Genomic DNA, 26669 nt, shown 5'->3' on the forward strand with positions numbered 1-26669 from the left:
AGTTGAATGCACAGAACAGAAAGAATTTTCACAGAATGCTACTGTGTAGTTTATATTTGAATATATTCCTTTTTCCACTATTACCCTCTTAGCGCTCCGAATGTCCACTTGCATTTTCTACAGAAAGAGTGTTCAGAACTGCGCAATCAAAAGTATGGTTTAACTCTGTTAGCTTAATGAACATATCAGAAATAAGTTTCACACAATGCTTCTGTGTAGTTTTTATTTGAAGATATTATTTTTCCCAATATAGGCCTCTTAGCGCTCAGAATGTCCAATTGCAGTTTCTACAGAAAGAGTGTTTCAGAAAGGCTCAATCAAAAGTAAGGTTCAACTCTGTTAGTTGAATGCACAGAACAGAAAGAAGTTTCATACAATGATTATGTGTAGTTTATATTTGAACATATTCTTTTTTCCACTATTACCCACTTAGCGCTACGAATGTCCAGTTGCATTTTCTACAGACAGAGTGTTTCAAAACTGCTCAATCAAAAGTATGGTTTAACTCTGTTAGCTGAATGCTCAGATCAGAAAGAAGTTTCACAGAATCCTTCTGTGTAGTTTATATTTGAATATATTCCTTTTTTAAACTACTACTCTCTTAGCGCTCCAAATGTCCAGTTGCATTTTCTACAGAAAGAGAGTTCAGATCTGCTCAATCAAAAGTATGGTTTAACTCTGTTAGCTGAATGCACAGATCAGAAAGAAGTTTCCCAGAATGATTCTGTGTAGTTTATATTTGGAGACATTCCTTTTTCCACTATTACCCCCTTAGCGCTCCGAATCTCAACTTGCATTTTCTACAGAAAGAGTGTTTCAGAACGGCTCAATCAAAACTAAGGTTCAACTCTTTTAGTTGAACAAACAGAACAGAAAGAAGTTTCACAAAATTCTTCTGTGTAATTTTTATTTGTAGACATTCTTTTTCCCAATATAGGCCTCTTAGCGCTCAGAATGTCCAATTGCAGTTTCTACAGAAAGAGTGTTTCAGAACGGCTCAATGAAAAGTAAGGTTCAGCTCTGTTAGTTGAATGCACAGAACAGAAAGAAGTTTCATACAATGCTTCTGTGTAGTTTATATTTGAACATATTCTTTTTTCCACTATTACCCACTTAGCGCTACGAATGTCCAGATGCATTTTCTACAGACAGAGTGTTTCAAAACTGCTCAATCAAAAGTATGGTTTAACTCTGTTAGCTGAATGCTCAGATCAGAAAGAAGTTTCACAGAATGCTTCTGTGTAGTTTATATTTGAATATATTCCTTTTTCCACTACTACTCTCTTAGCGCTCCAAATGTCCAGTTGCATTTTCTACAGAAAGAGTGTTCAGATCTGCTCAATCAAAAGTATGGTTTAACTCTGTTAGCTGAATGCACAGATCAGAAAGAAGTTTCACAGAATGATTCTGTGTAGTTTATATTTGGAGACATTCCTTTTTCCACTATTACCCTCTTAGCGCTCCGAATCTCCACTTGCATTTTCTACAGAAAGTGTGTTTCGGAACGGCTCAATCAAAACTAAGGTTCAACTCTTTTAGTTGAACAAACAGAACAGAAAGAAGTTTCACACAATTCTTCTGTGTAGTTTTTATTTGTAGACATTCTTTTTCCCAATATAGGTCTCTTAGCGCTCAGAATGTCCAATTGCAGTTTCTACAGAAAGAGTGTTTCAGAACGGCTCAATCAAAAGTAAGGTTCAACTCTGTTAGTTGAATGCACAGAACAGAAAGAAGTTTCATACAATGCTTCTGTGTAGTTTATATTTGAACATATTCTTTTTTCCACTCTTACCCACTTAGCGCTACGAATGTCCAGTTGCATTTTCTACAGACAGAGTGTTTCAAAACTGCTCAATCAAAAGTATGGTTTAACTCTGTTAACTGAATGCTCAGATCAGAAAGAAGTTTCACAGAATGCTTCTGTGTAGAGTATATTTGAATATATTCCTTTTTCCACTACTACGCTCTTAGCACTCCAAATGTCCAGTTGCATTTTCTACAGAAAGAGTGTTCAGATCTGCTCAATCAAAAGTATGGTTTAACTCTGTTAGCTGAATGCACAGATCAGAAAGAAGTTTCACCGAATGATTCTGTGTAGTTTATATTTGAAGATATTCCTTTTTCCACTATTACCCTCTTAGCGCTCCGAATCTCCACTTGCATTTTCTACAAAAAGAGTGTTTCATAACTGCTCAATCAAAAATATGTTTTATCTCTGTTAACTGAATTTACAGATCAGAAATAAGTTTCACAGAATGCATCTGTGTAGTTTTTATTTGAAGATATTCTTTTTCCCAATGTAGGCCTCTTAGCGCTTAGCATGTGCAATTGCAGTTTCTACAGAAAGAGTGTTTCAGAACGGCTCAATCAAAAGTAAGGTTCAACCCTGTTAGTTGAATGCACAGAACAGAAAGAATTTTCACAGAATGCTACTGTGTAGTTTATATTTGAATATATTCCTTTTTCCACTATTGCCCTCTTAGCGCTCCGAATGTCCACTTGCATTTTCTACAGAAAGAGTGTTCAGAACTGCGCAATCAAAAGTATGGTTTAACTCTGTTAGCTTAATGAACATATCAGAAATAAGTTTCACACAATGCTTCTGTGTAGTTTTTATTTGAAGATATTATTTTTCCCAATAGAGGCCTCTTAGCGCTCAGAATGTCCAATTGCAGTTTCTACAGAAAGAGTGTTTCAGAAAGGCTCAATCAAAAGTAAGGTTCAACTCTGTTAGTTGAATGCACAGAACAGAAAGAAGTTTCATACACTGCTTCTGTGTAGTTTATATTTGAACATATTCTTTTTTCCACTATTACCCACTTAGCGCTACGAATGTCCAGTTGCATTTTCTACAGACAGAGTGTTTCAAAACTGCTCAATCAAAAGTATGGTTTAACTCAGTTAGCTGAATGCTCAGATCAGAAAGAAGTTGCACAGAATCCTTCTGTGTAGTTTATATTTGAATATATTCCTTTTTCCACTACTACTCTCTTAGCGCTCAAAATGTCCAGTTGCATTTTCTACAGAAAGAGAGTTCAGATCTGCTCAATCAAAAGTATGGTTTAACTCTGTTAGCTGAATGCACAGATCAGAAAAAAGTTTCACAGAATGATTCTGTGTAGTTTATATTTGGAGACATTCCTTTTTCCACTATTACCCTCTTAGCGCTCCGAATCTCCACTTGCATTTTCTACAGAAAGTGTGTTTCAGAACGGCTCAATCAAAACTAAGGTTCAACTCTTTTAGTTGAACAAACAGAACAGAAAGAAGTTTCACACAATTCTTCTGTGTAGTTTTTATTTGTAGACATTCTTTTTCCCAATATAGGCCTCTTAGCGCTCAGAATGTCCAATTGCAGTTTCTACAGAAAGAGTGTTTCAGAACGGCTCAATCAAAAGTAAGGTTCAACTCTGTTAGTTGAATGCACAGAACAGAAAGAAGTTTCATACAATGCTTCTGTGTAGTTTATATTTGAATATATTCTTTTTTCCACTATTACCCACTTAGCGCTACGAATGTCCAGTTGCATTTTCTACAGACAGAGTTTTTCAAAACTGCTCAATCAAAAGTATGGTTTAACTCTGTTAGCTGAATGCTCAGATCAGAAAGAAGTTTCACAGAATGCTTCTGTGTAGTTTATATTTGAATATATGCCTTTTTCCACTACTACTCTCTTAGCGCTCCAAATGTCCAGTTGCATTTTCTACAGAAAGAGTGTTCAGATCTGCTCAATCAAAAGTATGGTTTAACCCTGTTAGCTGAATGCACAGATCAGAAAGAAGTTTCACAGAATGATTCTGTGTAGTTTATATTTGGAGACATTCCTTTTTCCACTATTACCCTCTTAGCGCTCCGAATCTCCACTTGCATTTTCTACAGAAAGTGTGTTTCGGAACGGCTCAATCAAAACTAAGGTTCAACTCTTTTAGTTGAACAAACAGAACAGAAAGAAGTTTCACACAATTCTTCTGTGTAGTTTTTATTTGTAGACATTCTTTTTCCCAATATAGGTCTCTTAGCGCTCAGAATGTCCAATTGCAGTTTCTACAGAAAGAGTGTTTCAGAACGGCTCAATCAAAAGTAAGGTTCAACTCTGTTAGTTGAATGCACAGAACAGAAAGAAGTTTCATACAATGCTTCTGTGTAGTTTATATTTGAACATATTCTTTTTTCCACTCTTACCCACTTAGCGCTACGAATGTCCAGTTGCATTTTCTACAGACAGAGTGTTTCAAAACTGCTCAATCAAAAGTATGGTTTAACTCTGTTAGCTGAATGCTCAGATCAGAAAGAAGTTTCACAGAATGCTTCTGTGTAGTTTATATTTGAATATATTCCTTTTTCCACTACTAGGCTCTTAGCGCTCCAAATGTCCAGTTGCATTTTCTACAGAAAGAGTGTTCAGATCTGCTCAATCAAAAGTATGCTTTAACTCTGTTAGCTGAATGCACAGATCAGAAAGAAGTTTCACCGAATGATTCTGTGTAGTTTATATTTGAAGACATTCCTTTTTCCACTATTACCCTCTTAGCGCTCCGAATCTCCACTTGCATTTTCTACATTGGAGTGTTTCATAACTGCTCAATCAAAAATATGTTTTATCTCTGTTAACTGAATTTACAGATCAGAAATAAGTTTCACAGAATGCATCTGTGTAGTTTTTATTTGAAGATATTCTTTTTCCCAATGTAGGCCTCTTAGCGCTTAGCATGTCCAATTGCAGTTTCTACAGAAAGAGTGTTTCAGAACGGCTCAATCAAAAGTAAGGTTCAACTCTGTTAGTTGAATGCACAGAACAGAAAGAATTTTCACAGAATGCTACTGTGTAGTTTATATTTGAATATATTCCTTTTTCCACTATTACCCTCTTAGCGCTCCGAATGTCCACTTGCATTTTCTACAGAAAGAGTGTTCAGAACTGCGCAATCAAAAGTATGGTTTAACACTGTTAGCTTAATGAACATATCAGAAATAAGTTTCACACAATGCTTCTGTGTAGTTTTTATTTGAAGATATTATTTTTCCCAATATAGGCCTCTTAGCGCTCAGAATGTCCAATTGCAGTTTCTACAGAAAGAGTGTTTCGGAAAGGCTCAATCAAATGTAAGATTCAACTCTGTTAGTTGAATGCACAGAACAGAAAGAAGTTTCATACAATGCTTCTGTGTAGTTTATATTTGAACATATTCTTTTTTCCACTATTACCCACTTAGCGCTAAGAATGTCCAGTTGCATTTTCTACAGACAGAGTGTTTCAAAACTGCTCAATCAAAAGTATGGTTTAACTCTTTTAGCTGAATGCTCAGATCAGAAAGAAGTTTCACAGAATGCTTCTGTGTAGTTTATATTTGAATATATTCCTTTTTCCACTACTACTCTCTTAGCGCTCCAAATGTCCAGTTGCATTTTCTACAGAAAGAGAGTTCAGATCTGCTCAATCAAAAGTATGGTTTAACTCTGTTAGCTGAATGCACAGATCAGAAAGAAGTTTCACCGAATGCTTCTGTGTAGTTTATATTTGGAGACATTCCTTTTTCCACTATTACCCTCTTAGCGCTCCGAATCTCCACTTGCATTTTCTACAGAAAGAGTGTTTCAGAACGGGTCAATCAAAACTAAGGTTCAACTCTTTTAGTTGAACAAACAGAACAGAAAGATGTTTCACACAATTCTTCTGTGTAGTTTTTATTTGTAGACATTCTTTTTCCCAATATAGGCCTCTTAGCGCTCAGAATGTCCAATTGCAGTTTCTACAGAAAGAGTGTTTCAGAACGGCTCAATCAAAAGTAAGGTTCAACTCTGTTAGTTGAATGCACAGAACAGAAAGAAGTTTCATACAATGCTTCTGTGTAGTTTATATTTGAACATATTCTTTTTTCCACTATTACCCACTTAGCGCTACGAATGTCCAGTTGCATTTTCTACAGACAGAGTGTTTCAAAACTGCTCAATCAAAAGTATGGTTTAACTCTGTTAGCTGAATGCTCAGATCAGAAAGAAGTTTCACAGAATGCTTCTGTGTAGTTTATATTTGAATATATTCCTTTTTCCACTACTACGCTCTTAGCGCTCCAAATGTCCAGTTGCATTTTCTACAGAAAGAGTGTTCAGATCTGCTCAATCAAAAGTATGGTTTAACTCTGTTAGCTGAATGCACAGATCAGAAAGAAGTTTCACCGAATGATTCTGTGTAGTTTATATTTGAAGACATTCCTTTTTCCACTATTACCCTCTTAGCGCTCAGAATCTCCACTTGCATTTTCTACAAAAGAGTGTTTCATAACTGCTCAATCAAAAATATGTTTTATCTCTGTTAACTGAATTTACACATCAGAAATAAGTTTCACCGAATGCATCTGTGTAGTTTTTATTTGAAGATATTCTTTTTCCCAATGTAGGCCTCTTAGCGCTTAGCATGTCCAATTGCAGTTTCTACAGAAAGAGTGTTTCAGAACGGCTCAATCAAAAGTCAGGTTCAACTCTGTTAGTTGAATGCACAGAACAGAAAGAATTTTCACAGAATGCTACTGTGTAGTTTATATTTGAATATATTCCTTTTTCCACTATTACCCTCTTAGCGCTCCGAATGTCCACTTGCATTTTCTACAGAAAGAGTGTTCAGAACTGCGCAATCAAAAGTATGGTTTAACTCTGTTAGCTTAATGAACATATCAGAAATAAGTTTCACACAATGCTTCTGTGTAGTTTTTATTTGAAGATATTATTTTTCCCAATATAGGCCTCTTAGCGCTCAGAATGTCCAATTGCAGTTTCTACAGAAAGAGTGTTTCAGAAAGGCTCAATCAAAAGTAAGGTTCAACTCTGTTAGTTGAATGCACAGAACAGAAAGAAGTTTCATACAATGATTATGTGTAGTTTATATTTGAACATATTCTTTTTTCCACTATTACCCACTTAGCGCTACGAATGTCCAGTTGCATTTTCTACAGACAGAGTGTTTCAAAACTGCTCAATCAAAAGTATGGTTTAACTCTGTTAGCTGAATGCTCAGATCAGAAAGAAGTTTCACAGAATGCTTCTGTGTAGTTTATATTTGAATATATTCCTTTTTCCACTACTAATCTCTTAGCGCTCCAAATGTCCAGTTGCATTTTCTACAGAAAGAGAGTTCAGATCTGCTCAATCAAAAGTATGGTTTAACTCTGTTAGCTGAATGCACAGATCAGAAAGAAGTTTCACCAAATGATTCTGTGTAGTTTATATTTGGAGACATTCCTTTTTCCAATATTACCCTCTTAGCGCTCCGAATCTCCACTTGCATTTTCTACAGAAAGAGTGTTTCAGAACGGCTCAATCAAAACTAAGGTTCAACTCTTTTAGTTGAACAAACAGAACAGAAAGAAGTTTCAAACAATTCTTCTGTGTAGTTTTTATTTGTAGACATTCTTTTTCCCAATATAGGCCTCTTAGCGCTCAGAATGTCCAATTGCAGTTTCTACAGAAAGAGTGTTTCAGAACGGCTCAATCAAAAGTAAGGTTCAACTCTGTTAGTTGAATGCACAGAACAGAAAGAAGTTTCATACAATGCTTCTGTGTAGTTTATATTTGAACATATTCTTTTTTCCACTCTTACCCACTTAGCGCTACGAATGTCCAGTTGCATTTTCTACAGACAGAGTGTTTCAAAACTGCTCAATCAAAAGTATGGTTTAACTCTGTTAGCTGAATGCTCAGATCAGAAAGAAGTTTCACAGAATGCTTCTGTGTAGTTTATATTTGAATATATTCCTTTTTCCACTACTAGGCTCTTAGCGCTCCAAATGTCCAGTTGCATTTTCTACAGAAAGAGTGTTCAGATCTGCTCAATCAAAAGTATGCTTTAACTCTGTTAGCTGAATGCACAGATCAGAAAGAAGTTTCACCGAATGATTCTGTGTAGTTTATATTTGAAGACATTCCTTTTTCCACTATTACCCTCTTAGCGCTCCGAATCTCCACTTGCATTTTCTACATTGGAGTGTTTCATAACTGCTCAATCAAAAATATGTTTTATCTCTGTTAACTGAATTTACAGATCAGAAATAAGTTTCACAGAATGCATCTGTGTAGTTTTTATTTGAAGATATTCTTTTTCCCAATGTAGGCCTCTTAGCGCTTAGCATGTCCAATTGCAGTTTCTACAGAAAGAGTGTTTCAGAACGGCTCAATCAAAAGTAAGGTTCAACTCTGTTAGTTGAATGCACAGAACAGAAAGAATTTTCACAGAATGCTACTGTGTAGTTTATATTTGAATATATTCCTTTTTCCACTATTACCCTCTTAGCGCTCCGAATGTCAACTTGCATTTTCTACAGAAAGAGTGTTCAGAACTGCGCAATCAAAAGTATGGTTTAACACTGTTAGCTTAATGAACATATCAGAAATAAGTTTCACACAATGCTTCTGTGTAGTTTTTATTTGAAGATATTATTTTTCCCAATATAGGCCTCTTAGCGATCAGAATGTCCAATTGCAGTTTCTACAGAAAGAGTGTTTCGGAAAGGCTCAATCAAATGTAAGATTCAACTCTGTTAGTTGAATGCACAGAACAGAAAGAAGTTTCATACAATGCTTCTGTGTAGTTTATATTTGAACATATTCTTTTTTCCACTATTACCCACTTAGCGCTAAGAATGTCCAGTTGCATTTTCTACAGACAGAGTGTTTCAAAACTGCTCAATCAAAAGTATGGTTTAACTCATTTAGCTGAATGCTCAGATCAGAAAGAAGTTTCACAGAATGCTTCTGTGTAGTTTATATTTGAATATATTCCTTTTTCCACTACTACTCTCTTAGCGCTCCAAATGTCCAGTTGCATTTTCTACAGAAAGAGAGTTCAGATCTGCTCAATCAAAAGTATGGTTTATCTCTGTTAGCTGAATGCACAGATCAGAAAGAAGTTTCACCGAATGCTTCTGTGTAGTTTATATTTGGAGACATTCCTTTTTCCACTATTACCCTCTTAGCGCTCCGAATCTCCACTTGCATTTTCTACAGAAAGAGTGTTTCAGAACGGGTCAATCAAAACTAAGGTTCAACTCTTTTAGTTGAACAAACAGAACAGAAAGAAGTTTCACACAATTCTTCTGTGTAGTTTTTATTTGTAGACATTCTTTTTCCCAATATAGGCCTCTTAGCGCTCAGAATGTCCAATTGCAGTTTCTACAGAAAGAGTGTTTCAGAACGGCTCAATCAAAAGTAAGGTTCAACTCTGTTAGTTGAATGCACAGAACAGAAAGAAGTTTCATACAATGCTTCTGTGTAGTTTATATTTGAACATATTCTTTTTTCCAGTATTACCCACTTAGCGCTACGAATGTCCAGTTGCATTTTCTACAGACAGAGTGTTTCAAAACTGCTCAATCAAAAGTATGGTTTAACTCTGTTAGCTGAATGCTCAGATCAGAAAGAAGTTTCACAGAATGCTTCTGTGTAGTTTATATTTGAATATATTCCTTTTTCCACTACTACGCTCTTAGCGCTCCAAATGTCCAGTTGCATTTTCTACAGAAAGAGTGTTCAGATCTGCTCAATCAAAAGTATGGTTTAACTCTGTTAGCTGAATGCACATATCAGAAAGAAGTTTCACCGAATGATTCTGTGTAGTTTATATTTGAAGACATTCCTTTTTCCACTATTACCCTCTTAGCGCTCAGAATCTCCACTTGCATTTTCTACAAAAGAGTGTTTCATAACTGCTCAATCAAAAATATGTTTTATCTCTGTTAACTGAATTTACAGATCAGAAATAAGTTTCACCGAATGCATCTGTGTAGTTTTTATTTGAAGATATTCTTTTTCCCAATGTAGGCCTCTTAGCGCTTAGCATGTCCAATTGCAGTTTCTACAGAAAGAGTGTTTCAGAACGGCTCAATCATAAGTCAGGTTCAACTCTGTTAGTTGAATGCACAGAACAGAAAGAATTTTCACAGAATGCTACTGTGTAGTTTATATTTGAATATATTCCTTTTTCCACTATTACCCTCTTAGCGCTCCGAATGTCCACTTGCATTTTCTACAGAAAGAGTGTTCAGAACTGCGCAATCAAAAGTATGGTTTAACTCTGTTAGCTTAATGAACATATCAGAAATAAGTTTCACACAATGCTTCTGTGTAGTTTTTATTTGAAGATATTATTTTTCCCAATATAGGCCTCTTAGCGCTCAGAATGTCCAATTGCAGTTTCTACAGAAAGAGTGTTTCAGAAAGGCTCAATCAAAAGTAAGGTTCAACTCTGTTAGTTGAATGCACAGAACAGAAAGAAGTTTCATACAATGATTATGTGTAGTTTATATTTGAACGTATTCTTTTTTCCACTATTACCCACTTAGCGCTACGAATGTCCAGTTGCATTTTCTACAGACAGAGTGTTTCAAAACTGCTCAATCAAAAGTATGGTTTAACTCTGTTAGCTGAATGCTCAGATCAGAAAGAAGTTTCACAGAATGCTTCTGTGTAGTTTATATTTGAATATATTCCTTTTTCCACTACTAATCTCTTAGCGCTCCAAATGTCCAGTTGCATTTTCTACAGAAAGAGAGTTCAGATCTGCTCAATCAAAAGTATGGTTTAACTCTGTTAGCTGAATGCACAGATCAGAAAGAAGTTTCACCGAATGATTCTGTGTAGTTTATATTTGGAGACATTCCTTTTTCCACTATTACCCTCTTAGCGCTCCGAATCTCCACTTGCATTTTCTAAAGAAAGAGTGTTTCAGAACGGCTCAATCAAAACTAAGGTTCAACTCTTTTAGTTGAACAAACAGAACAGAAAGAAGTTTCAAACAATTCTTCTGTGTAGTTTTTATTTGTAGACATTCTTTTTCCCAATATAGGCCTCTTAGCGCTCAGAATGTCCAATTGCAGTTTCTACAGAAAGAGGGTTTCAGAACGGCTCAATCAAAAGTAAGGTTCAACTCTGTTAGTTGAATGCACAGAACAGAAAGAAGTTTCATACAATGCTTCTGTGTAGTTTATATTTGAACATATTCTTTTTTCCACTCTTACCCACTTAGCGCTACGAATGTCCAGTTGCATTTTCTACAGACAGAGTGTTTCAAAACTGCTCAATCAAAAGTATGGTTTAACTCTGTTAGCTGAATGCTCAGATCAGAAAGAAGTTTCACAGAATGCTTCTGTGTAGTTTATATTTGAATATATTCCTTTTTCCACTACTAGGCTCTTAGCGCTCCAAATGTCCAGTTGCATTTTCTACAGAAAGAGTGTTCAGATCTGCTCAATCAAAAGTATGCTTTAACTCTGTTAGCTGAATGCACAGATCAGAAAGAAGTTTCACCGAATGATTCTGTGTAGTTTATATTTGAAGACATTCCGTTTTCCACTATTACCCTCTTAGCGCTCCGAATCTCCACTTGCATTTTCTACATTGGAGTGTTTCATAACTGCTCAATCAAAAATATGTTTTATCTCTGTTAACTGAATTTACAGATCAGAAATAAGTTTCACAGAATGCATCTGTGTAGTTTTTATTTGAAGATATTCTTTTTCCCAATGTAGGCCTCTTAGCGCTTAGCATGTCCAATTGCAGTTTCTACAGAAAGAGTGTTTCAGAACGGCTCAATCAAAAGTAAGGTTCAACTCTGTTAGTTGAATGCACAGAACAGAAAGAATTTTCACAGAATGATACTGTGTAGTTTATATTTGAATATATTCCTTTTTCCACTATTACCCTCTTAGCGCTCCGAATGTCCACTTGCATTTTCTACAGAAAAAGTGTTCAGAACTGCGCAATCAAAAGTATGGTTTAACACTGTTAGCTTAATGAACATATCAGAAATAAGTTTCACACAATGCTTCTGTGTAGTTTTTATTTGAAGATATTATTTTTCCCAATATAGGCCTCTTAGCGCTCAGAATGTCCAATTGCAGTTTCTACAGAAAGAGTGTTTCGGAAAGGCTCAATCAAATGTAAGATTCAACTCTGTTAGTTGAATGCACAGAACAGAAAGAAGTTTCATACAATGCTTCTGTGTAGTTTATATTTGAACATATTCTTTTTTCCACTATTACCCACTTAGCGCTAAGAATGTCCAGTTGCATTTTCTACAGACAGAGTGTTTCAAAACTGCTCAATCAAAAGTATGGTTTAACTCTTTTAGCTGAATGCTCAGATCAGAAAGAAGTTTCACAGAATGCTTCTGTGTAGTTTATATTTGAATATATTCCTTTTTCCACTACTACTCTCTTAGCGCTCCAAATGTCCAGTTGCATTTTCTACAGAAAGAGAGTTCAGATCTGCTCAATCAAAAGTATGGTTTAACTCTGTTAGCTGAATGCACAGATCAGAAAGAAGTTTCACCGAATGCTTCTGTGTAGTTTATATTTGGAGACATTCCTTTTTCCACTATTACCCTCTTAGCGCTCCGAATCTCCACTTGCATTTTCTACAGAAAGAGTGTTTCAGAACGGGTCAATCAAAACTAAGGTTCAACTATTTTAGTATAACAAACAGAACAGAAAGAAGTTTCACACAATTCTTCTGTGTAGTTTTTATTTGTGGACATTCTTTTTCCCAATATAGGCCTCTTAGCGCTCAGAATGTCCAATTGCAGTTTCTACAGAAAGAGTGTTTCAGAACGGCTCAATCAAAAGTAAGGTTCAACTCTGTTAGTTGAATGCACAGAACAGAAAGAAGTTTCATACAATGCTTCTGTGTAGTTTATATTTGAACATATTCTTTTTTCCAGTATTACCCACTTAGCGCTACGAATGTCCAGTTGCATTTTCTACAGACAGAGTGTTTCAAAACTGCTCAATCAAAAGTATGGTTTAACTCTGTTAGCTGAATGCTCAGATCAGAAAGAAGTTTCACAGAATGCTTCTGTGTAGTTTATATTTGAATATATTCCTTTTTCCACTACTACGCTCTTAGCGCTCCAAATGTCCAGTTGCATTTTCTACAGAAAGAGTGTTCAGATCTGCTCAATCAAAAGTATGGTTTAACTCTGTTAGCTGAATGCACAGATCAGAAAGAAGTTTCACCGAATGATTCTGTGTAGTTTATATTTGAAGACATTCCTTTTTCCACTATTACCCTCTTAGCGCTCAGAATCTCCACTTGCATTTTCTACAAAAGAGTGTTTCATAACTGCTCAATCAAAAATATGTTTTATCTCTGTTAACTGAATTTACAGATCAGAAATAAGTTTCACAGAATGCATCTGTGTAGTTTTTATTTGAAGATATTCTTTTTCCCAATGTAGGCCTCTTAGCGCTTAGCATGTCCAATTGCAGTTTCTACAGAAAGAGTGTTTCAGAACGGCTCAATCAAAAGTCAGGTTCAACTCTGTTAGTTGAATGCACAGAACAGAAAGAATTTTCACAGAATGCTACTGTGTAGTTTATATTTGAATATATTCCTTTTTCCACTATTACCCTCTTAGCGCTCCGAATGTCCACTTGCATTTTCTACAGAAAGAGTGTTCAGAACTGCGCAATCAAAAGTATGGTTTAACTCTGTTAGCTTAATGAACATATCAGAAATAAGTTTCACACAATGCTTCTGTGTAGTTTTTATTTGAAGATATTATTTTTCCCAATATAGGCCTCTTAGCGCTCAGAATGTCCAATTGCAGTTTCTACAGAAAGAGTGTTTCAGAAAGGCTCAATCAAAAGTAAGGTTCAACTCTGTTAGTTGAATGCACAGAACAGAAAGAAGTTTCATACAATGATTATGTGTAGTTTATATTTGAACATATTCTTTTTTCCACTATTACCCACTTAGCGCTACGAATGTCCAGTTGCATTTTGTACAGACAGAGTGTTTCAAAACTGCTCAATCAAAAGTATGGTTTAACTCTGTTAGCTGAATGCTCAGATCAGAAAGAAGTTTCACAGAATGCTTCTGTGTAGTTTATATTTGAATATATTCTTTTTTCCACTACTAATCTCTTAGCGCTCCAAATGTCCAGTTGCATTTTCTACAGAAAGAGAGTTCAGATCTGCTCAATCAAAAGTATGGTTTAACTCTGTTAGCTGAATGCACAGATCAGAAAGAAGTTTCACCGAATGATTCTGTGTAGTTTATATTTGGAGACATTCCTTTTTCCACTATTACCCTCTTAGCGCTCCGAATCTCCACTTGCATTTTCTACAGAAAGAGTGTTTCAGAACGGCTCAATCAAAACTAAGGTTCAACTCTTTTAGTTGAACAAACAGAACAGAAAGAAGTTTCAAACAATTCTTCTGTGTAGTTTTTATTTGTAGACATTCTTTTTCCCAATATAGGCCTCTTAGCGCTCAGAATGTCCAATTGCAGTTTCTACAGAAAGAGTGTTTCAGAACGGCTCAATCAAAAGTAAGGTTCAACTCTGTTAGTTGAATGCACAGAACAGAAAGAAGTTTCATACAATGCTTCTGTGTAGTTTATATTTGAACATATTCTTTTTTCCACTCTTACCCACTTAGCGCTACGAATGTCCAGTTGCATTTTCTACAGACAGAGTGTTTCAAAACTGCTCAATCAAAAGTATGGTTTAACTCTGTTAGCTGAATGCTCAGATCAGAAAGAAGTTTCACAGAATGCTTCTGTGTAGTTTATATTTGAATATATTCCTTTTTCCACTACTAGGCTCTTAGCGCTCCAAATGTCCAGTTGCATTTTCTACAGAAAGAGTGTTCAGATCTGCTCAATCAAAAGTATGCTTTAACTCTGTTAGCTGAATGCACAGATCAGAAAGAAGTTTCACCGAATGATTCTGTGTAGTTTATATTTGAAGACATTCCTTTTTCCACTATTACCCTCTTAGCGCTCCGAATCTCCACTTGCATTTTCTACATTGGAGTGTTTCATAACTGCTCAATCAAAAATATGTTTTATCTCTGTTAACTGAATTTACAGATCAGAAATAAGTTTCAAAGAATGCATCTGTGTAGTTTTTATTTGAAGATATTCTTTTTCCCAATGTAGGCCTCTTAGCGCTTAGCATGTCCAATTGCAGTTTCTACAGAAAGAGTGTTTCAGAACGGCTCAATCAAAAGTAAGGTTCAACTCTGTTAGTTGAATGCACAGAACAGAAAGAATTTTCACAGAATGATACTGTGTAGTTTATATTTGAATATATTCCTTTTTCCACAATTACCCTCTTAGCGCTCCGAATGTCCACTTGCATTTTCTACAGAAAGAGTGTTCAGAACTGCGCAATCAAAAGTATGGTTTAACACTGTTAGCTTAATGAACATATCAGAAATAAGTTTCACACAATGCTTCTGTGTAGTTTTTATTTGAAGATATTATTTTTCCCAATATAGGCCTCTTAGCGCTCAGAATGTCCAATTGCAGTTTCTACAGAAAGAGTGTTTCGGAAAGGCTCAATCAAATGTAAGATTCAACTCTGTTAGTTGAATGCACAGAACAGAAAGAAGTTTCATACAATGCTTCTGTGTAGTTTATATTTGAACATATTCTTTTTTCCACTATTACCCACTTAGCGCTAAGAATGTCCAGTTGCATTTTCTACAGACAGAGTGTTTCAAAACTGCTCAATCAAAAGTATGGTTTAACTCTTTTAGCTGAATGCTCAGATCAGAAAGAAGTTTCACAGAATGCTTCTGTGCAGTTTATATTTGAATATATTCCTTTTTCCACTACTACTCTCTTAGCGCTCCAAATGTCCAGTTGCATTTTCTACAGAAAGAGAGTTCAGATCTGCTCAATCAAAAGTATGGTTTAACTCTGTTAGCTGAATGCACAGATCAGAAAGAAGTTTCACCGAATGCTTCTGTGTAGTTTATATTTGGAGACATTCCTTTTTCCACTATTACCCTCTTAGCGCTCCGAATCTCCACTTGCATTTTCTACAGAAAGAGTGTTTCAGAACGGGTCAATCAAAACTAAGGTTCAACTCTTTTAGTTGAACAAACAGAACAGAAAGAAGTTTCACACAATTCTTCTGTGTAGTTTTTATTTGTAGACATTCTTTTTCCCAATATAGGCCTCTTAGCGCTCAGAATGTCCAATTGCAGTTTCTACAGAAAGAGTGTTTCAGAACGGCTCAATCAAAAGTAAGGTTCAACTCTGTTAGTTGAATGCACAGAACAGAAAGAAGTTTCATACAATGCTTCTGTGTAGTTTATATTTGAACATATTCTTTTTTCCAGTATTACCCACTTAGCGCTACGAATGTCCAGTTGCATTTTCTACAGACAGAGTGTTTCAAAACTGCTCAATCAAAAGTATGGTTTAACTCTGTTACCTGAATGCTCAGATCAGAAAGAAGTTTCACAGAATGCTTCTGTGTAGTTTATATTTGAATATATTCCTTTTTCCACTACTACGCTCTTAGCGCTCCATATGTCCAGTTGCATTTTCTACAGAAAGAGTGTTCAGATCTGCTCAATCAAAAGTATGGTTTAACTCTGTTAGCTGAATGCACAGATCAGAAAGAAGTTTCACCGAATGATTCTGTGTAGTTTATATTTGAAGACATTCCTTTTTCCACTATTACCCTCTTAGCGCTCCGAATCTCCACTTGCATTTTCTACAAAAAGAGTGTTTCATAACTGCTCAATCAAAAATATGTTTTATCTCTGTTAACTGAATTTACAGATCAGAAATAAGTTTCACAGAATGCATCTGTGTAGTTTTTATTTGAAGATATTCTTTTTCCCAATGTAGGCCTCTTAGCGCTTAGCATGTCCAATTGCAGTTTCTACAGGAAGAGTGTTTCCGAAAGGCTCAATCAAAAGTAAGGTTCAACTCTGTTAGTTGAATGCACAGAACAGGAAGAATTTTCACAGAATGCTACTGTGTAGTTTATATTTGAATATATTCCTTTTTCCACTATTACCCTCTTAGTGCTCCGAATGTCCACTTGCATTTTCTACAGAAACAGTGTTCAGAACTGCGCAATCAAAAGTATGGTTTAACTCTGTTAGCTTAATGAACATATCAGAAATAAGTTTCACACAATGCTTCTGTGTAGTTTTTATTTGAAGATATTATTTTTCCCAATATAGGCCTCTTAGCGCTCAGAATGTCCAATTGCAGTTTCTACAGAAAGAGTGTTTCAGAAAGGCTCAATCAAAAGTAAGGTTCAACTCTGTTAGTTGAATGCACAGAACAGAAAGAAGTTTCATACAATGCTTCTGTGTAGTTTATATTTGAACATATTCTTTTTTCCACTATTACCCACTTAGCGCTACGAATGTCCAGTTGCATTTTCTACAGACAGAGTGTTTCAAAACTGCTCAATCAAAAGTATGGTTTAACTCTGTTAGCTGAATGCTCAGATCAGAAAGAAGTTTCACAGAATGCTTCTGTGTAGTTCATATTTGAATATATTCCTTTTTCCACTACTACTCTCTTAGCGCTCCAAATGTCCAGTTGCATTTTCTACAGAAAGAGAGTTCAGATCTGCTCAATCAAAAGTATGGTTTAACTCTGTTAGCTGAATGCACAGATCAGAAAGAAGTTTCACCGAATGATTCTGTGTAGTTTATATTTGGAGACATTCCTTTTTCCACTATTACCCTCTTAGCGCTCCGAATCTCCACTTGCATTTTCTACAGAAAGAGTGTTTCAGAACGGCTCAATCAAAACTAAGGTTCAACTCTTTTAGTTGAACAAACAGAACAGAAAGAAGTTTCACACAATTCTTCTTTGTAGTTTTTATTTGTAGACATTCTTTTTCCCAATATAGGCCTCTTAGCGCTCAGAATGTCCAATTGCAGTTTCTACAGAAAGAGTGTTTCAGAACGGCTCAATCAAAAGTAAGGTTCAACTCTGTTAGTTGAATGCACAGAACAGAAAGAAGTTTCATACAATGCTTCTGTGTAGTTTATATTTGAACATATTCTTTTTTCCACTATTACCCACTTAGCGCTACGAATGTCCAGTTGCATTTTCTACAGACAGAGTGTTTCAAAACTGCTCAATCAAAAGTATGGTTTAACTCTGTTAGCTGAATGCTCAGATCAGAAAGAAGTTTCACAGAATGCTTCTGTGTAGTTTATATTTGAATATATTCCTTTTTCCACTACTACGCTCTTAGCGCTCCAAATGTCCAGTTGCATTTTCTACAGAAAGAGTGTTCAGATCTGCTCAATCAAAAGTATGGTTTAACTCTGTTAGCTGAATGCACAGATCAGAAAGAAGTTTCACCGAATGATTCTGTGTAGTTTATATTTGAAGACATTCCTTTTTCCACTATTACCCTCTTAGCGCTCCGAATCTCCACTTGCATTTTCTACAGAAAGAGTGTTTCAGAACGGGTCAATCAAAACTAAGGTTCAACTCTTTTAGTTGAACAAACAGAACAGAAAGAAGTTTCACACAATTCTTCTGTGTAGTTTTTATTTGTAGACATTCTTTTTCCCAATATAGGCCTCTTAGCGCTCAGAATGTCCAATTGCAGTTTCTACAGAAAGAGTGTTTCAGAACGGCTCAATCAAAAGTAAGGTTCAACTCTGTTAGTTGAATGCACAGAACAGAAAGAAGTTTCATACAATGCTTCTGTGTAGTTTATATTTGAACATATTCTTTTTTCCAGTATTACCCACTTAGCGCTACGAATGTCCAGTTGCATTTTCTACAGACAGAGTGTTTCAAAACTGCTCAATCAAAAGTATGGTTTAACTCTGTTACCTGAATGCTCAGATCAGAAAGAAGTTTCACAGAATGCTTCTGTGTAGTTTATATTTGAATATATTCCTTTTTCCACTACTACGCTCTTAGCGCTCCATATGTCCAGTTGCATTTTCTACAGAAAGAGTGTTCAGATCTGCTCAATCAAAAGTATGGTTTAACTCTGTTAGCTGAATGCACAGATCAGAAAGAAGTTTCACCGAATGATTCTGTGTAGTTTATATTTGAAGACATTCCTTTTTCCACTATTACCCTCTTAGCGCTCCGAATCTCCACTTGCATTTTCTACAAAAAGAGTGTTTCATAACTGCTCAATCAAAAATATGTTTTATCTCTGTTAACTGAATTTACAGATCAGAAATAAGTTTCACAGAATGCATCTGTGTAGTTTTTATTTGAAGATATTCTTTTTCCCAATGTAGGCCTCTTAGCGCTTAGCATGTCCAATTGCAGTTTCTACAGGAAGAGTGTTTCCGAAAGGCTCAATCAAAAGTAAGGTTCAACTCTGTTAGTTGAATGCACAGAACAGGAAGAATTTTCACAGAATGCTACTGTGTAGTTTATATTTGAATATATTCCTTTTTCCACTATTACCCTCTTAGTGCTCCGAATGTCCACTTGCATTTTCTACAGAAACAGTGTTCAGAACTGCGCAATCAAAAGTATGGTTTAACTCTGTTAGCTTAATGAACATATCAGAAATAAGTTTCACACAATGCTTCTGTGTAGTTTTTATTTGAAGATATTATTTTTCCCAATATAGGCCTCTTAGCGCTCAGAATGTCCAATTGCAGTTTCTACAGAAAGAGTGTTTCAGAAAGGCTCAATCAAAAGTAAGGTTCAACTCTGTTAGTTGAATGCACAGAACAGAAAGAAGTTTCATACAATGCTTCTGTGTAGTTTATATTTGAACATATTCTTTTTTCCACTATTACCCACTTAGCGCTACGAATGTCCAGTTGCATTTTCTACAGACAGAGTGTTTCAAAACTGCTCAATCAAAAGTATGGTTTAACTCTGTTAGCTGAATGCTCAGATCAGAAAGAAGTTTCACAGAATGCTTCTGTGTAGTTCATATTTGAATATATTCCTTTTTCCACTACTACTCTCTTAGCGCTCCAAATGTCCAGTTGCATTTTCTACAGAAAGAGAGTTCAGATCTGCTCAATCAAAAGTATGGTTTAACTCTGTTAGCTGAATGCACAGATCAGAAAGAAGTTTCACCGAATGATTCTGTGTAGTTTATATTTGGAGACATTCCTTTTTCCACTATTACCCTCTTAGCGCTCCGAATCTCCACTTGCATTTTCTACAGAAAGAGTGTTTCAGAACGGCTCAATCAAAACTAAGGTTCAACTCTTTTAGTTGAACAAACAGAACAGAAAGAAGTTTCACACAATTCTTCTTTGTAGTTTTTATTTGTAGACATTCTTTTTCCCAATATAGGCCTCTTAGCGCTCAGAATGTCCAATTGCAGTTTCTACAGAAAGAGTGTTTCAGAACGGCTCAATCAAAAGTAAGGTTCAACTCTGTTAGTTGAATGCACAGAACAGAAAGAAGTTTCATACAATGCTTCTGTGTAGTTTATATTTGAACATATTCTTTTTTCCACTATTACCCACTTAGCGCTACGAATGTCCAGTTGCATTTTCTACAGACAGAGTGTTTCAAAACTGCTCAATCAAAAGTATGGTTTAACTCTGTTAGCTGAATGCTCAGATCAGAAAGAAGTTTCACAGAATGCTTCTGTGTAGTTTATATTTGAATATATTCCTTTTTCCACTACTACGCTCTTAGCGCTCCAAATGTCCAGTTGCATTTTCTACAGAAAGAGTGTTCAGATCTGCTCAATCAAAAGTATGGTTTAACTCTGTTAGCTGAATGCACAGATCAGAAAGAAGTTTCACCGAATGATTCTGTGTAGTTTATATTTGAAGACATTCCTTTTTCCACTATTACCCTCTTAGCGCTCAGAATCTCCACTTGCATTTTCTACAAAAGAGTGTTTCATAACTGCTCAATCAAAAATATGTTTTATCTCTGTTAACTGAATTTACAGATCAGAAATAAGTTTCACAGAATGCATCTGTGTAGTTTTTATTTGAAGATATTCTTTTTCCCAATGTAGGCCTCTTAGCGCTTAGCATGTCCAATTGCAGTTTCTACAGAAAGAGTGTTTCAGAACGGCTCAATCAAAAGTAACGTTCAACTCTGTTAGTTGAATGCACAGAACAGAAAGAATTTTCACAGAATGCTACTGTGTAGTTTATATTTGAATATATTCCTTTTTCCACTATTACCCTCTTAGCGCTCCGAATGTCCACTTGCATTTTCTACAGAAAGAGTGTTCAGAACTGCGCAATCAAAAGTATGGTTTAACTCTGTTAGCTTAATGAACATATCAGAAATAAGTTTCACACAATGCTTCTGTGTAGTTTTTATTTGAAGATATTATTTTTCCCAATATAGGCCTCTTAGCGCTCAGAATGTCCAATTGCAGTTTCTACAGAAAGAGTGTTTCAGAAAGGCTCAATCAAAAGTAAGGTTCAACTCTGTTAGTTGAATGCACAGAACAGAAAGAAGTTTCATACAATGATTATGTGTAGTTTATATTTGAACATATTCTTTTTTCCACTATTACCCACTTAGCGCTACGAATGTCCAGTTGCATTTTCTACAGACAGAGTGTTTCAAAACTGCTCAATCAAAAGTATGGTTTAACTCTGTTAGCTGAATGCTCAGATCAGAAAGAAGTTTCACAGAATCCTTCTGTGTAGTTTATATTTGAATATATTCCTTTTTTAAACTACTACTCTCTTAGCGCTCCAAATGTCCAGTTGCATTTTCTACAGAAAGAGAGTTCAGATCTGCTCAATCAAAAGTATGGTTTAACTCTGTTAGCTGAATGCACAGATCAGAAAGAAGTTTCCCAGAATGATTCTGTGTAGTTTATATTTGGAGACATTCCTTTTTCCACTATTACCCCCTTAGCGCTCCGAATCTCAACTTGCATTTTCTACAGAAAGAGTGTTTCAGAACGGCTCAATCAAAACTAAGGTTCAACTCTTTTAGTTGAACAAACAGAACAGAAAGAAGTTTCACAAAATTCTTCTGTGTAATTTTTATTTGTAGACATTCTTTTTCCCAATATAGGCCTCTTAGCGCTCAGAATGTCCAATTGCAGTTTCTACAGAAAGAGTGTTTCAGAACGGCTCAATGAAAAGTAAGGTTCAGCTCTGTTAGTTGAATGCACAGAACAGAAAGAAGTTTCATACAATGCTTCTGTGTAGTTTATATTTGAACATATTCTTTTTTCCACTATTACCCACTTAGCGCTACGAATGTCCAGATGCATTTTCTACAGACAGAGTGTTTCAAAACTGCTCAATCAAAAGTATGGTTTAACTCTGTTAGCTGAATGCTCAGATCAGAAAGAAGTTTCACAGAATGCTTCTGTGTAGTTTATATTTGAATATATTCCTTTTTCCACTACTACTCTCTTAGCGCTCCAAATGTCCAGTTGCATTTTCTACAGAAAGAGTGTTCAGATCTGCTCAATCAAAAGTATGGTTTAACTCTGTTAGCTGAATGCACAGATCAGAAAGAAGTTTCACAGAATGATTCTGTGTAGTTTATATTTGGAGACATTCCTTTTTCCACTATTACCCTCTTAGCGCTCCGAATCTCCACTTGCATTTTCTACAGAAAGTGTGTTTCGGAACGGCTCAATCAAAACTAAGGTTCAACTCTTTTAGTTGAACAAACAGAACAGAAAGAAGTTTCACACAATTCTTCTGTGTAGTTTTTATTTGTAGACATTCTTTTTCCCAATATAGGTCTCTTAGCGCTCAGAATGTCCAATTGCAGTTTCTACAGAAAGAGTGTTTCAGAACGGCTCAATCAAAAGTAAGGTTCAACTCTGTTAGTTGAATGCACAGAACAGAAAGAAGTTTCATACAATGCTTCTGTGTAGTTTATATTTGAACATATTCTTTTTTCCACTCTTACCCACTTAGCGCTACGAATGTCCAGTTGCATTTTCTACAGACAGAGTGTTTCAAAACTGCTCAATCAAAAGTATGGTTTAACTCTGTTAACTGAATGCTCAGATCAGAAAGAAGTTTCACAGAATGCTTCTGTGTAGAGTATATTTGAATATATTCCTTTTTCCACTACTACGCTCTTAGCACTCCAAATGTCCAGTTGCATTTTCTACAGAAAGAGTGTTCAGATCTGCTCAATCAAAAGTATGGTTTAACTCTGTTAGCTGAATGCACAGATCAGAAAGAAGTTTCACCGAATGATTCTGTGTAGTTTATATTTGAAGATATTCCTTTTTCCACTATTACCCTCTTAGCGCTCCGAATCTCCACTTGCATTTTCTACAAAAAGAGTGTTTCATAACTGCTCAATCAAAAATATGTTTTATCTCTGTTAACTGAATTTACAGATCAGAAATAAGTTTCACAGAATGCATCTGTGTAGTTTTTATTTGAAGATATTCTTTTTCCCAATGTAGGCCTCTTAGCGCTTAGCATGTGCAATTGCAGTTTCTACAGAAAGAGTGTTTCAGAACGGCTCAATCAAAAGTAAGGTTCAACCCTGTTAGTTGAATGCACAGAACAGAAAGAATTTTCACAGAATGCTACTGTGTAGTTTATATTTGAATATATTCCTTTTTCCACTATTGCCCTCTTAGCGCTCCGAATGTCCACTTGCATTTTCTACAGAAAGAGTGTTCAGAACTGCGCAATCAAAAGTATGGTTTAACTCTGTTAGCTTAATGAACATATCAGAAATAAGTTTCACACAATGCTTCTGTGTAGTTTTTATTTGAAGATATTATTTTTCCCAATAGAGGCCTCTTAGCGCTCAGAATGTCCAATTGCAGTTTCTACAGAAAGAGTGTTTCAGAAAGGCTCAATCAAAAGTAAGGTTCAACTCTGTTAGTTGAATGCACAGAACAGAAAGAAGTTTCATACACTGCTTCTGTGTAGTTTATATTTGAACATATTCTTTTTTCCACTATTACCCACTTAGCGCTACGAATGTCCAGTTGCATTTTCTACAGACAGAGTGTTTCAAAACTGCTCAATCAAAAGTATGGTTTAACTCAGTTAGCTGAATGCTCAGATCAGAAAGAAGTTGCACAGAATCCTTCTGTGTAGTTTATATTTGAATATATTCCTTTTTCCACTACTACTCTCTTAGCGCTCAAAATGTCCAGTTGCATTTTCTACAGAAAGAGAGTTCAGATCTGCTCAATCAAAAGTATGGTTTAACTCTGTTAGCTGAATGCACAGATCAGAAAAAAGTTTCACAGAATGATTCTGTGTAGTTTATATTTGGAGACATTCCTTTTTCCACTATTACCCTCTTAGCGCTCCGAATCTCCACTTGCATTTTCTACAGAAAGTGTGTTTCAGAACGGCTCAATCAAAACTAAGGTTCAACTCTTTTAGTTGAACAAACAGAACAGAAAGAAGTTTCACACAATTCTTCTGTGTAGTTTTTATTTGTAGACATTCTTTTTCCCAATATAGGCCTCTTAGCGCTCAGAATGTCCAATTGCAGTTTCTACAGAAAGAGTGTTTCAGAACGGCTCAATCAAAAGTAAGGTTCAACTCTGTTAGTTGAATGCACAGAACAGAAAGAAGTTTCATACAATGCTTCTGTGTAGTTTATATTTGAATATATTCTTTTTTCCACTATTACCCACTTAGCGCTACGAATGTCCAGTTGCATTTTCTACAGACAGAGTTTTTCAAAACTGCTCAATCAAAAGTATGGTTTAACTCTGTTAGCTGAATGCTCAGATCAGAAAGAAGTTTCACAGAATGCTTCTGTGTAGTTTATATTTGAATATATGCCTTTTTCCACTACTACTCTCTTAGCGCTCCAAATGTCCAGTTGCATTTTCTACAGAAAGAGTGTTCAGATCTGCTCAATCAAAAGTATGGTTTAACCCTGTTAGCTGAATGCACAGATCAGAAAGAAGTTTCACAGAATGATTCTGTGTAGTTTATATTTGGAGACATTCCTTTTTCCACTATTACCCTCTTAGCGCTCCGAATCTCCACTTGCATTTTCTACAGAAAGTGTGTTTCGGAACGGCTCAATCAAAACTAAGGTTCAACTCTTTTAGTTGAACAAACAGAACAGAAAGAAGTTTCACACAATTCTTCTGTGTAGTTTTTATTTGTAGACATTCTTTTTCCCAATATAGGTCTCTTAGCGCTCAGAATGTCCAATTGCAGTTTCTACAGAAAGAGTGTTTCAGAACGGCTCAATCAAAAGTAAGGTTCAACTCTGTTAGTTGAATGCACAGAACAGAAAGAAGTTTCATACAATGCTTCTGTGTAGTTTATATTTGAACATATTCTATTTTCCACTATTACCCACTTAGCGCTACGTATGTCCAGTTGCATTTTCTACAGACAGAGTGTTTCAAAACTGCTCAATCAAAAGTATGGTTTAACTCTGTTAGCTGAATGCTCAGATCAGAAAGAAGTTTCACAGAATGCTTCTGTGTAGTTTATATTTGAATATATTCCTTTTTCCACTACTACGCTCTTAGCGCTCCAAATGTCCAGTTGCATTTTCTACAGAAAGAGTGTTCAGATCTGCTCAATCAAAAGTATTTTTTAACTCTGTTAGCTGAATGCACAGATCAGAAAGAAGTTTCACCGAATGATTCTGTGTAGTTTATATTTGAAGAAATTCCTTTTTCCACTATTACCCTCTTAGCGCTCCGAATCTCCACTTGCATTTTCTACAAAAAGAGTGTTTCATAACTGCTCAATCAAAAATATATTTTATCTCTGTTAACTGAATTTACAGATCAGAAATAAGTTTCACAGAATGCATCTGTGTAGTTTTTATTTGAAGATATTCTTTTTCCCAATGTAGGCCTCTTAGCGCTTAGCATGTCCAATTGCAGTTTCTACAGAAAGAGTGTTTCAGAACGGCTCAATCAAAAGTAAGGTTCAACTCTGTTAGTTGAATGCACAGAACAGAAAGAATTTTCACAGAATGCTACTGTGTAGTTTATATTTGAATATATTCCTTTTTCCACTATTACCCTCTTAGCGCTCCGAATGTCCACTTGCATTTTCTACAGAAAGAGTGTTCAGAACTGCGCAATCAAAAGTATGGTTTAACTCTGTTAGCTTAATGAACATATCAGAAATAAGTTTCACACAATGCTTCTGTGTACTTTTTATTTGAAGATATTATTTTTCCCAATAGAGGCCTCTTAGCGCTCAGAATGTCCAATTGCAGTTTCTACAGAAAGAGTGTTTCAGAAAGGCTCAATCAAATGTAAGGTTCAACTCTGTTAGTTGAATGCACAGAACAGAAAGAAGTTTCATACACTGCTTCTGTGTAGTTTATATTTGAACATATTCTTTTTTCCACTATTACCCACTTAGCGCTACGAATGTCCAGTTGCATTTTCTACAGACAGAGTGTTTCAAAACTGCTCAAGCAAAAGTATGGTTTAACTCTGTTAGCTGAATGCTCAGATCAGAAAGAAGTTGCACAGAATCCTTCTGTGTAGTTTATATTTGAATATATTCCTTTTTCCACTACTACTCTCTTAGCGCTCCAAATGTCCAGTTGCATTTTCTACAGAAAGAGAGTTCAGATCTGCTCAATCAAAAGTATGGTTTAACTCTGTTAGCTGAATGCACAGATCAGAAAAAAGTTTCACAGTATGATTCTGTGTAGTTTATATTTGGAGACATTCCTTTTTCCACTATTAACCTCTTAGCGCTCCGAATCTCCACTTGCATTTTCTACAGAAAGAGTGTTTCAGAACGGCTCAATCAAAACTAAGGTTCAACTCTTTTAGTTGAACAAACAGAACAGAAAGAAGTTTCACACAATTCTTCTGTGTAGTTTTTGTTTGTAGACATTCTTTTTCCCAATATAGGCCTCTTAACACTCAGAATGTCCAACTGCAGTTTCTACAGAAAGAGTGTTTCAGAACGGCTCAATCAAAAGTAAGGTTCAACTCTGTTAGTTGAATGCACAGAACAGAAAGAATTTTCAAAGAATGCTACTGT

Source organism: Symphalangus syndactylus, chromosome 13 (assembly GCF_028878055.3).
Source record: "Symphalangus syndactylus isolate Jambi chromosome 13, NHGRI_mSymSyn1-v2.1_pri, whole genome shotgun sequence".
Taxonomy (NCBI): Eukaryota; Metazoa; Chordata; class Mammalia; order Primates; family Hylobatidae; genus Symphalangus; species Symphalangus syndactylus.